We start from the raw sequence: 14,369 nt of genomic DNA on the forward strand, positions 1-14,369 counted from the left end.
CATATAATTTTATTTCTTACATTGTGACCTCTTTTAGCCATCAAATCTAATACTCCAGCATATGAGCATGTTCCAATAAATTTTTCGATGACTTTCTTATTAAATATCAACTCATCTATTGAATCTAACACGATCCATATACTTTATACTAGATTTGAGCAATTTGTTGCTCAGGGAGAGTTTAGTAGCCTTGTATATCGGTTGTGCATCACTTGTGCAGATCACTCTATGGTCTAGAACAATTTTCCTCAAGCTCGGTTTTGGAAATTCAACATCATCATTATGCATCAAATTTAGTATTTCATGCGAAGATTAAGCACATTGAGATTGGCTGGCATTATGAATCAAATCTAATATATAATGAGAAGACAAGCACACTGAAATTGACCAGCAATTTTGTGAAATCTACAAATATATCAACAAGCCCCTGCAAATATCTCACCAAGCACCTCATTATTCCTCGTGTTAATTACATTTATAACAAGCTAGATAAATGAATCGTATGCACTAGCTTGAGGGGGAGTGTTAGAATAGGAATAGGTTTATATAATCCTATTGGAATAGGAATTGGTTTATACAATCCTATTAGAATAGGAATAGATTTATACAATCCTATTAGAATAGGAATAGGCTTATACAATCCTATTCGAATAGGAATAGATTTATACAATCTTATTAGAATAGGAATATGTTTATACAATCCTATTAGAATAGGAATATATTTTATATAATCCTATTAGAATAGGAATCGGAATGCTAAACAGTACCCTACTTGGTAAAAGATTGTATTCTAAGGTCTATAAATAGGGTCTCAATGTAATAATGTAAACACAACAACAATTCAATAATATTCTTTTCCTGTATTTCTCCCACAATAGAGGTTGTTAAATTACATGTTGCACTTGCACAAGTCACATAGTATGAGAGAACTCGTGCATCCAGTGTTGAATCTCACAGCTAACATTCTTCGCCACAGCAACTTACATGGACGGATTTCAGTTTAACACTAACCTGCATCATCCACAAACGACCTCACAAAAAAAAAAAAGCAAACAGCGAAAAAGAATATCAGCTTGCAATGGGTGATCAATCATGAGATAAAAGTTTAGTGATAATTCTTGAACAAACACATCGATGCTTGGAATGGGTGATCAATCAAGAGAAAAAAGCACCGTGATGATTCTTCAAATGACAAAGCCATGTGTTGCAAGGCACCACATGATTCCTGAATAGGCAAATGCATTCACTGTCAGGCTTAACACGAATGCCTAGTTGAGTACCGTGTCGGAAACCATCTATAGACACCAATGAGGGGAGAACAATAATTCCAACATTAAGGTGGATCATAAATACATTCCAAAGCTAGAAGACAGCAACACATTTAGTTTCTCACTGAAGCAAGAATTTAAGTAGCCACAAATTTTATTTACCAATTGCATGATAAGCGAGAACACCTGACCACTCAGGTTTGACAATCCCCTAAGGCATCTCTTTACGTCTATCTAAGAACTATGTACATTGCTGATAAGTGATAATTGTAATTAGAGATGCCATAAGATGGAGAGTTTTACTTTGAATAAAGGAGAACATGTTCCATTTGAATTGCTCAAGACAAGTAAGGAGAAACGATCATTGTAGGCAATCCAGGAACATTTCTTCTAATTACTTAAAAAACAGACAATCAATTGAAAACTAAAACACCTTCCCTCTTCCTCAGTCCAGGCTTTGGACCGTCTGATTTAACAGTTGGAGTTACAACGGTCACCTAAACACACAATGTAGCGACAAATAAGCCAACACTACTACCAAAGAAACCACAAGGAGAACTACTATTGGGGTCCAAAAAATGCAAAATCGTATAGAACCAAAAAAATAAACTTCAATTAAATGCATTAAACTTAAACACAAGAAACAGAGTCTAGCAACAACTTTAGAATAAGATGGATTATACAAAAAGCAAATGAAGACCGGGAGGAACCGACTATGAAGTGACATCTAAGGTCTATCAGAAAAGTCTTTTTGACCCTCAAAGTTAAATAGTAAGGTTTACTTACGTTCTAGCCTCCCAGACCCCACTTAAGCAATCTCTTATGGAATTTCACTGAGGTATGTTGTTTTAATTGTTGTTGTACAACTAGACTGGACAGTTAAGTAGACTCGGCACTACCCTTCAAGGTAAGAAGTGAAGGACAGAATTCCACGTCAAAACCAAAATTCTTAGTCATGGTGCAAGAGAAGTACTATATTCCATTATATTGTAAAATTCTCAACATTTCAACTAAGAGAACCAAACAAACTCATAGTGCTCGTAGATTGTTGCAAACTTCGTCGTAGGAAAGTCACTATGTTAGAATACTATGGAACATTCTCACAACTTAATTTGGACGCTTTTATGCTAGACAAATAATGAAATTTTCCCACATTATGTAACGTGATAGACAACTTTTGGCCCCTGACCAGCAAACAAGACTGCAAATGACAAGATACTACTCTGGAGATGCATAGCACCTAAAAAGTAAGAATGTCAAGACAACTATTGGGCCCTGACTAGAGCAAAACATGACTCAAATGACTAGATATTACTTCATAGATGCATAGCAGATAAAAAATAAAAATTTCATGGCTCCAACTGGTCCTAGTCTTTTTATGAGGAGAATTGTACATTGGAAGAAACGCTGGACCAGAACGTGAAAATCAATTCTATCGTACAACTCAACATACATCTCATACCATGAAGAAGTTGCATTTGTAAAATCCTCTATTTCACCTTCAATAACTAAAATTATATATGTAATATATCCAGAAAGCAGATTCTCCAGTTCTGTGGCTACAAAGTATCTTCACAAAAAAAGAACAGTATGTACCCTGAAATCAATTTTTTGCACCAGTTCCATCGCTATACACATGGAATCCTTCCATGTTCTCGCCATCTGCCAAATTATGGTATGTTTCAAGGTAAGAGAAAGTTTTAAACATTATGAATTTTGAGTTCAAGTGGTTCTTCTGGGGTTAAACTTCCATTAGTCAATATTTTGAGGAAAAGTATCTCCTTGATTTCTACCTGAACTCAAAGCTTTATCACATCCAAAATACTAACTTAACAGGTACCAACCCCAAATCAAAAGAGACCAAATAAGCTTGCAAGAGAAGCCAAAGAATGAGACACCCAACTCGTCATAACAACCCAAAACAACAATCTACTTCTCACCTATTGTTGGTGTTTTTTAAAAGAAATAGGGGATCAAAAAAATTTGGAATGTCTCTCAATAGATTAAAATAGCTTTCAATAATTTTATTAAGCATTGAGAGGTTTTAAATCGCCAACATAAAATACATAATATGCATAATTGAAAATTTAAACAACCTAAAATATCTCAACAACATAAACAAACTAACTAAAATTCAAAATTCAAATTTATTCAGACTAAATAACTTATTTTGCTAAAAGTTACTGAGTATCTGAAAGAAAACTTCAACACCTAAACTCATTAGAATATTACATGTACACCATCTGTATTCATTAACTGCATTCCATACATGTGAGAGGAGACAATAATTTTGAGGATATTGAGTTCTTGCTCGTTAATTAAAACTTGATCCGACACAGCCGCCTGAACAGAACACTCATCCTTCATAAACTGCAAGTTGCACAGAGATTAATAAATTACTACACATTGTAGGAGAAAGCACATTAGACTACTACCGAGTTACAAGAACAGTCTAGTGTAGTTGAACACACACCCATACAAAATAACCAGAAGCCCTTGTAATGTTGATCCAAAACAACTATTCAAATACCTCAAAACATGCAAAAATGACAAGAACAGGTCAATGTATAAACATAAATTCAAGTGATCATACCACCAGAAGCCCTTGTAATGTTGATCCAAATCAAATACTCAAATACTTCAAAAAACATGCAAAAATGACTAGAAAAGGTCAATGTATAAACGGTCATCCAAGTGATCATACGAGGACCTTATCTTGTTTAAGATGCTCCAAAGTCCACGTCATACCACGACCTTTTTCTGTTAACACGCTCAACAACAACCGATTCACCATCCTCCCAACTTCTCAACTAAAATGGCGAGAACCGAATTTGTGTATTTTAATCGAAAAGGTATGTCCTTCAGTCCTAGCAAAGTAGCGACAAGAACTTGACGGAAAAGAGGAAAAAATATGGACCAACAAGTTCATCCAAAGCAAAATCTCTAAGCGATGACTCCTGAATCATTACTGGAAAATTTATACAACTGGACCTTAAAGGCCGAAAAGTACCCCATTCAAAATTAACTGGTGAAATTGGAGAACTTAAGCTTAAAAAAAGAACACCCCACTCAAATTATCTGTGGAAAATTTGGACAACTGGAATTTAGAAAATAGAAATACCCCATTCAGTGGCCATTCTTAAAAAAGGAAAACCACAACAAACAGAATCCAAAGCACACTAGCTACTTCAAGATGCTAATACCTTCCTCAACTTCAAAAATAGTACTCACATTTGGAGTTCTATTTTACAGGTAAATGATCAAAAACAGCAAATACAATAATTACTTTAAAAACAAGAATCGAATTATCAGAACCATTGCAAATGACTATAACAGACTGCTTCCTAGAAACTCCTTCATTATGTCTCTTCTCATGTTTGGTGCATTAAATCACCGAGCTAATTGTGTGGGTAACACAATATCACTGTGCAACTAATACTTGCTCGTGGTAGATAACACACCAAAATTCCACTGCTCTAGCACACATACTCCATTTAAAAATTCTGGGTAGAAAATAAAGAAAACCAGAAGACATGGGATGGGGAGCTCTTCACGTTGAATGAAATAATTGCCTAACAACATGAAATACAAAAGCAACATCTACAAGAGGAGACTCAGAAATTTCTAATGAATAGTGTTTCAGAGGAGAAGATGCAAGAAAAGATGATCTGCTCCAGGTACCAGTGACAAAGTTTACTTCATTACAAATATTATTGACATCCAACAACAGAGACTGCATGGTCTATACCCTTACCATCACTACCTCATGTAGAAGCAGAAAGAAATTGGTGAAACCTAAACAGGAAGTCCTTGAATGCCTTGAGAAACTAGCAAAAGTGAGAATTTACAGCAAAGTCAAACTTCAAAATATATCTGCAAACCTACAAAGAGATACCCTGCATCGTATGCTCACCCTTCGGATCTCACTTCCAGCACAGGAGGCCAAGCATTCTGTAGACGTTATTTTCTACAATTGACAGGTCTCCTCAGTCCATACCTATATAGCAAAATTAGAAACTTATGGATCCAACAGCACCAACAAATCCAGACATATCTAATTCTGTAAAATACCCGAAAATCATCAATGTCTCTGGTCATCAGAAAAATGAACACACAAGACTAGTTGCACTATTGAAGAAACCTCACAAAAAAAAAAACTTCCTTGGCCTGCCGACCAAACATCCAGCAGCCACAACCAAAGAGTAGAAACATGCATCAGGGAGAAATTAAAGCCTACCAGATCAGAAAGACAACTGGCAGGAGAAAAGAACTCGAGTTGTATTCCAGCCAAGCAGGGATGTTTATAGAAGGCAGCAGGATGGAACATTTGACTACAAGATTAAGTAGATATATCAACTCCAGACCACCAAAAATAGTTGCAGCTTTGTGAAAACATGTAGTATCATGTCATCAAAATCGACAACTTCACCCCCATTAGGTGAAGGGGAGAAAGCAGATAGGTCTAACCAAAAAATGTGTATTACACGGAGAATTCCAGGAGAGCTCCTAAGAACTTGAATGTCCGAAATCACGGTCGGATCCCTCTTTATCAAAATATAGTTTCCTAAGATTATAGTTGGTAGTAGAACATGAAAAAAAAAGTAACGAAAGCACATGCAATATCATGTCATCAAAATCGACAACTTTACCCCCATTAGGGGAAGGGGAGAAAGCAGATAGGTCTAACCGAAAAATGTGTATTACATAGAGAATTCCAGGAGAGCTCCTAAAAACCTGAATGCCCGAAATCACGGCCGGATCCCTCTTTACCAAAACGGAAAAGGGTCTAAAATACCCTTAAAGTATTGGAAATGGTACAAAATTACTCTTCATCCACCTATTGGCTCTAAAATACCCTTCCCACCCACCTATTGGGTCCAAAATACCCTTGTCATCCACCTTTTGGTTCAAAATTGACCACTTATTTAACGATTTTATATTTAAACTATTTAAATATTTTTTAAAATATGTGGCGCTCAACTATTTGTTATAATTTAACTTATAAAAATAATTTATAATTCAATCTACTACCCACCCATTACTAATTAAATTCCTCTAAATTAATAAACCTGTCACATTATTAATGCAAGCTACTGCCAATTGAGTGTTTTTAAAAATTATAGAAGTAAATTATCATATATTCAAGTGACTAAATAAAAATCACCGATAAACTTAAAAGTCTGACTATGTTCATCATAATTATTCTTACGTCTCAATTATGTGATGTTACTTCGGTAATTTTTTTTCAAAATAATATATTAACGGTTTTAAAACAAATCATAAATATTTATAAAATTATATTTAAAAAAAGTGCATGAATTAATTCCAGATGTATTACTTCTTTACCTTTAATCATAAATTTCTAATTCAATTTTGAAAGAAAGTGTCCTCCTAAATAAGCGGCTCAACCTAAATTTATTTGGGGCTTCGATTTGGGCTCGAATAATTATGGATGTCATTTTCAGGAATCTATAATTTCATCGCGTTTTAGTAGTGTTTATGACGATTTTGATATTATAATTGAATTATAAATTGGGTGAGGTTTAGTAAGTAATGAGTGGGTAGTGGGTTGGTTTATAAATTATATTAATAAATTAAAATTATAACCAATAGTTGAACGTCAAGTATTTTTAAAAATATTTAAAGAGTTTAATTTTAAAACAATTAAATAAGTGGTCAATTTTGAACCCAAAGGTGGATGACAAGGGTATTTTGGAGCCAATAGGTGGATGAAAAGGGTATTTTGGAGCCGAAAGGTGGATGAAGGGTAATTTTGTACCATTTTCAATATTCAAGGGTATTTTAGGCCCTTTTCCGTTACCAAAATATCATTTCCTAAGATTATAGCTGGTAGTAGAACATGAAAAAACAAAGTAACGAAAACATCAATGAAGGATCTGTGAAGTGACAATTGGCTGAACAAATTATCTGTTTAGCTACATTTTGCGAAGTATACCATGTGTGACGTGCCATTGACAAAATATACCTCAACGACAACAAGAAGAGAAAAAAGAACAAATTATCTGTTTAGCAACATCTTGCAAAGTATACCATGTGTCAAGTGTCATTTACTAAATATATATCAAAACGACAAAAAGAACACAGAAAATGACAGAACAAAACTTGCCTATAATCAATGGAAATTTCAATTGTATTAAGAAAATTAGTAGAACGCTTAACTATTAGAAGAACAAGATTCAGTGAACCTCAAAACTTGCATGACGATCAAAATAACATATTCAACCATATTATGAAAATTAATACAAAGCTTAAATTGAAAGAGTTTTCAAAGAACAAGATTCATTGAAAAACTTCCAACTTGGACTTTGATATGATCTGGGATGAATATAGGAAGCATCTCGATCTTTTACACATAAAAAAATTGGTACCATTGTGTTTATATAAATGGCAATGTACATGACCTGTTATACAAAAGATGAGCCAAGTTTCATACTTGATAAGTTCCAGATTCAAAAATTCCTCCCTCTTTGGTGCAAAGACTGTTCAAATTGCAATGTTTTCTGGATAAAATAAGAGTGCAAGAGCTCTCTTTTTATATTAAAACTAGGTAACTTACCCGCGTGAATCTTTATAACCTTTTGAACAACTTTACCAAGCATTGACTATTATAAGAAACAAAAAGTAAATTTTTGTAGGTTTTTAGAACATTTATAGAGAAATTAAAGGATTTGACATTATCACATATCTCAAAATTTTATAAAAGTATAATTAATGATTAAAAATATCTTAATATATAATTAGTTTTATCTTTTACATAATTTATCATATTATAGCATATTATATGTTTGATATATTATTGTCTTGTTAAAATTGAGTCATTTTTATGTAGCGATTAAACATCACTTATTCTTTTTTTTATGCATGAAAAATATAGAATCTGATAATTTTATGGTTATCATAACTCCTTGTGTAAAAAAAATATGTGAAATTTTTTTATAATCTATATTAGTTATAAATAAGTTCAGATCGTTAAAAAATGTACAGCGCAACAACATAAAATAATATTTTTAGAGACGATCTACTTGTTTGAGGTCAAATGTTCACCACTTTTCTTTATTATTTGTTATTCTAACAAAAATATACATAATGAGAAAATTTTATTTGGAACCACAGCAAAATAATATTGTCGACCCTTGTAGAAATTCATTCTTCAATAAACTGTGGAAGACCCTTCCGGATGCCTACATCAATGCAACTTTTTACCACTTTTTCAGGAATATTTATGTATGATTGTTGTATTATGAAAGTACACATAGATTATAATGTTGGATTCTGGACTCATGCTGAATAAACATTCTCAAACATTAAAAAGTTAAAAATGAGTCTAACCTAGATAATTAAAACGCTCAGCAATGACTTGGGACATGAAGGACAACAAATCCATGTTAATAGACATATCTTTTGTAGCTTAACATATTACTTTTATTTCGAGTAAATTTTGTTTCATATTCTTCAAATTAAGATTGACTAAAATAGTCATAACTTAGGCCAAAATATTTAGAAGAGTCGAATGAGAAAGGAAAAAAAATATTAAAAGGACGAAGGAGTAAACTATCAGATATCTAATATGATAACAAATCATTCTAGCAAAAAAGGTTCCTATGTTTTGAAATAAGAAACCTCAAAAAAATTGACTAACACTCCAATCAACTTCAATCCTTAAAGTAGTCATTAGGTAAAAACACTGAATCGGAAATATTGATAGTCATGAAAGCTTAACTAAAGAAACGTCAACAACAAAAGGATGGACACAGCCTCTCCACGAAAAGAATAATTCACTTCCCTTTAACAAAAGGTTGCAAGAACAGAAAGAAGGCAACAGTTAAGTGCAAATATGACCAACCCAAAAATACCTAAGTAATCACTATAGATGTCATAGACGAAACTAAAAAACCCCTTCTGTCAAAACCCGGACAATATCAGATAGCTGTAACGGTCCCCTGATATGGATATGGTTATGGGGCATTGTAATATTGAATCTGATGTTTTCTTCCGACGACCTATGGTGCTAGTTCGTTAAGAGAGAACCTCCTATCTCTTGAGTTTGAAGTACTCAAAGAGTTAAATAATTTCCTGCTTATCTTTCCATTGAATTCAGATAAATTAAATACAACATTGGTGACTAACCATCCACCTAATAACAAGGAAATAACTTCCCACTACTAATGAAATGAGAAAGTGGAGAAATAACCTCCTTACTGCAAATAACTACTACACAGCAAACAACTGCTACATGGAAAGGGAAAACACTTTTACAAAACCTATTACAGAAAAAACAGAAAAACATAATTAATAGCTACTAATGATTGACCTATTACATAGAAAACAGAAAAAAAACATAATTAATAGCTACTGATTTAATTTCCATGCATAAAACTGTTAGCAGACTAATTGGGTACTAACATTACTCCCATCCTTCAAATCGCGCATAAGCGCTAAGTGTGGAAAGTAACTCTTCATCATCGTTAATGAAATCAATCCAGAATCATTTTTTGCACTGATGGCCCCAAGTGAATAGTTCGTCGCAATTGAAACAAAGTCCCTTAAGTCATCTTTAATCCATTTCAGATCTTGTCAATTTCTTCACAGATCTAGTGGGTTGTTGCAGTGATGAATTTGTTGTCTTTGATTTACAAACATCTTACAATTGCAAACCAAGGGGTTGTTCTTTGCGTTCATAAAGTCGAGAGGTACTCATAGTCATAGACAAATCTGGAGGACTATGCAACTCTACCTCAATTCCTATATAATCAGCAGGACCACTACTGTAAAATTCAATTTATTGTGCTTGTGTAAGAGTACAGGCCCATGAAACCAATTATTTAAACTTTTCATCATAATCTGCCACAGATCCAATTTGGCATAACTTAGCCAATTCTCCCAACTTTTGACTTCTAATTGGTGGTCCAAAACGAAGATTACATTGATGTTTGAACTCATCCCAAGTGCATTTACGCATATCTTTCTCTAGTTGAAGAAACAAGAGTTGTGCAATTCCTTCCAAATGAAAAGGAGCGAGTCCAATTCTTTCTTCTTCTTGCTGTCGAAAAAATGCTCACACCTATTCAGCCATCCCAAGGGGTCTCCGTGGCCACGAAATCATGGAAAATCCTATTTCGAGTATTTAGGAATCATGGTATTCCTACCTGATTGTGATACCGAGCCTGCAACCACTGTTTTACCTTTCCAACTGCAATTGTGACTTCCATTTTCAGTTGCTTCAACATCTGCCTTTGAATTTGCTAATCCTTCGTTAGTGCATCCAAACAAACATTTATGGCTTCCTGCCTGGCTAAATTGGTTGCACGCTCTTCTTGGAACAAAGTCAGTAATTGTGCTAGTTTTTGTTATCTTAGATCTCCCATAACTTCCGACTCTGATACCAAATTGTTATGGTCCCCCGATATGGATCTGGTTATGAGGCGCTGTAATATTGAATCTGAAGTTTCCTTCCTACGACCTATGGTGCTGGTTCGTTAAGAGAGAACCTGCGACCTCTTGAGTTTGAAGTACTCAATGACTTAAATAATTTTCTGCTTATCTTTCTATTGAATTCAAACAACTTAAATACAACATTGGTGACTAACCACCCACCTAATAACAAGGAAATAAGTTCCCACTACTAATGAAATGAGAAAGTGGAGAAATAACATCTTTACTGCTAATAACTAATACGCAGGAAACAACTGCTACATGGAAAGGGAAAACCCTGCTACAAAACCTATTACAGAGAAAACAGAAAAACATAATTAATAGTTACTAATGATAGACCTATTACAAAGAAAACAGATAAAAAAAAACATAACTAATAGCTACTGATTTAATTTCCATGCATAAAAGTGTTGGTAGACTACAGGGTACTCACAATAGCAGTGCAAGAACCAAAAAGATCAAAAGGTTGGAAGAGGATCGCAAGTCGGTTAACCAAGCACTGAAGTTTCCAAATTTGAAAGTCCACAATAGTGTTACCACATAGTGCACACATCTATACAACCAAAAAAATTGTGGGATAACCGGAAAAAAAATGAAAGTAGAGAAGATAACAAGCTAAACGAGCAAAAGTAAAGAAGTATTTTACACACATATCAAAAGATCTAGAATGGACCAAAGTGCTTATCAGGTGTCTCATAGACATAAAAGACCTCATCAATTTGATCATCAACGGACACAAGTGGGCAGAATTGGAACTTCATGGCAGCAGAATATAAAACACGGGTGAAAATAATGTCCTAATTGAGGAAGTTCCATAGAAAAATATTTTTGACAAAGATAAAGAAGTCCTTAGGTAAGAAAAACTGAATTGAAAATTAACTCCACTCATAAAAGACTGAACTAACGAAACCTGATCACATGTGGACAAATAAGGTGACTCCATGAAAAGAAGAATTCGCTGCTTTATAAGGCCCAACGTAAGCAAGTAGAGGAATTTAGGGAAGAGTTGTGTGCAAAGCTGACAAAACCTGCAACAAAATGCCACAGACAAGATTGCGAAACTCATCTTCTCAAATCACCCCTCTATCAAAGCCTGACAATATTCAAATTGCAGTGCAAGCACAAAAGTTGCAAAGTAACAGGATGTACAGGAACAAATACCAACTCTAAAAAACTAATCACATCATCAATATTCAAAATTTTCCAAATCTAATCCACTCAACTGTCAACCATCCAACAAACACAGGTGAGAAAGTAAGGGCGAACCCACTTATAGGGGCTGTCAAGAGATCCAGGATTGAGTATTGAGGATTAACACGGTGTTCAATAAGACCATATACATCAAGCACCAGGAATCTCATCAATTGGATATAAGCATCTAGACAAAAACTAAAAAGGGTTGCAGCACGGAAGAGTGCTAGAGAGCTTCCATGCAGCAGTAATTTTTTATAAAGCGAGGAAGTACTCTGTTTGAAGAAAATAGAAATGAGATTCTCAGTACTCATAAAGACAGAGATTGAAAATCCCAGTTGAAGCCAAATAATATCCATCTTGAAGTTGCAAGACCGAAAAAGATCAAGAACAAGGTGTACAGGAATGCACACCGGATACAACCCTTTAAAGATCCCAAAACTAATCCTCTATTACTGTCACCATGTGGTCTACACATTGATATTCACCACTAAATAAAATAAAAGTGGCGTGATAACCATTGGGAAACGGCAGAGAAGATCAAATAGCTAGGACACAAAAAGCAAAGGAGTATTTTACAGCACTATCAAAGATCCAGAAATGACTTTTGACTTGGATCTGATGCCCATAACACCATAAAGATATCAGGATCATCAAAGAACACGAGCATCTGACTGGCAGTAGAGCACACTTCTGAAAAGAATTATCATAGTTGAGAACTTCTATAAAGCACCTATTTTGACAAAGATTTGAGAAACTGAAAATCCAGTACCTATATAGTCAAAGACCTATTGATGCATCTTCCCCAACCACAAACACCGCAACAAGACACTTTTTCCTGTAGAACCACTTGCACCTAGATTTCCATCCATGTGTTCCTGAAAGCTAATAATGACATCCGCTGATGACCAAACCAAATAAAGAAGGTGAAAGAAGTTGATGCAAGGAGACACATGATTAGCATTAGCATTGGAAAGGGAAGTCAAGATATCAAATCCAAACAGATAGCTCCATTGTATGGTTGTGACATATAGGTCTAGAATAGAAGATCCAAGTAGAGGCATGCCTGGAGCCAAATTTCCAATATTCTGATTAAATACAAGGAAATTGCCATGTTTCATATTTGTAAAAATAACAATGTACACCAACAGAGGAATCCTGACAACAAAAACCGTAGAATTATCAGAACTTGGAAGAAAACATGAAATTGCATCTTGGACCTCACCAGAGTCTAATTTCCATCCAATAACATTGAAAATTAATCAAAAAGACTGCAATTATGCACCACCACTACATAGCACACAATATATTGAAGTGCAAGCACCAAAAAGACCAAAAAATAGGGTGCACATGAATGTATACAGGATACAAACCTCTGAAAAAAACTATTCCTCTATTACTACTACCATGTGGTGGTCTACACATTCATTCACCAATAAAAAAACAAGTTGGCATGATAACAAGGAAAAAGGCAGAGAAGATAAGTAGCTAGGATAGAAAAAGCAAAGAAACACTATCAAAAATCCCGAATTGACTTTTGACATTATCCGGTACCCATACCACCTTAAAAAGACATCAGGATAATCAAAGAACACAAGTAAGAACTAAAATTGGCAGCAAAACACACAATACACACTTGTGAAAAGAATTATCATAGTCAAGAACTTACATATCATACAAGTTTTGATAAAGCTTTGAGAGACTGAAAAATCAGACACATAATCAAAGGCCTGGGAACTGCTGCATCTTTCCCGACCGATCACAAACAACGAAGCTTGATTCTACTAAGAATGACATTCATTGAAGACCATACCAACTAAGAAGGCAAAAGAAGCTTCTGCGAAGAGACACATGATGAGCATCAAAAATTCGCATTCAATAGGAAACTCAAGATATCAAATTCAAAATTATAGCTTCCATGTATGGTTGTGACACTTAAGACTACAATAGAATGTCCTAGTAGGCCTGGGGAGCTAAATATACCGTTCTAAAAAGCAAAAAGCCACGATGATTGACGGTAAGAGCTACATACTTTATGCGAGAGGGTACGACCCTTGGTCCTTCCAAGAATGTAATTAGTATCTTCAATATAAAGGGACAATTTAAAACCTAAACAGCACGGTAGGATTAAAAGGAAGAATTTTTATTATATAGAAGAGCCAAGTTAAGGACACCAAGGGAAAATTTGTTAAATCATAAAGATTCTAGAATGTTTCTTTCTATGTTATGATATCAAGAAAGTTGTAATAGATTTGTAATGATAAAACAATCAAATATCTTTTGATAAATACCATGTATATCCTATTAATGTGACATTTAATATGGATCCACATTTTCAATCATATTTTTTTCTTAATATAGATAAATTTTAATTAGTCTATTTTAATGAGATACTGTCTATTTATTTTATATACGGTGTTTTTACCAAATCAAAAATATCTATTAAATAAATGTATG

The 14,369-nt window shown here is 34.2% G+C and overlaps 1 long non-coding RNA gene across 1 annotated transcript; it reads right to left on the reverse strand.

Moving 5' to 3' along the window:
• Positions 1–1,047: 1,047 nt before the first annotated feature.
• On the reverse strand, positions 1,048–13,929 carry LOC114077911. Its single transcript, XR_003579284.1, has 3 exons — positions 13,582–13,929; positions 5,182–5,265; positions 1,048–3,638 (listed from the first exon to the last, which is right to left on the reverse strand). It is a non-coding gene; the product is annotated as an uncharacterized LOC114077911 (long non-coding RNA).
• Between the last annotated feature and the right edge of the window lie 440 nt (positions 13,930–14,369).

The sequence above is a fragment of the Solanum pennellii genome, chromosome 7 (assembly GCF_001406875.1).
Source record: "Solanum pennellii chromosome 7, SPENNV200".
In the NCBI taxonomy this organism is placed as follows: Eukaryota; Viridiplantae; Streptophyta; class Magnoliopsida; order Solanales; family Solanaceae; genus Solanum; species Solanum pennellii.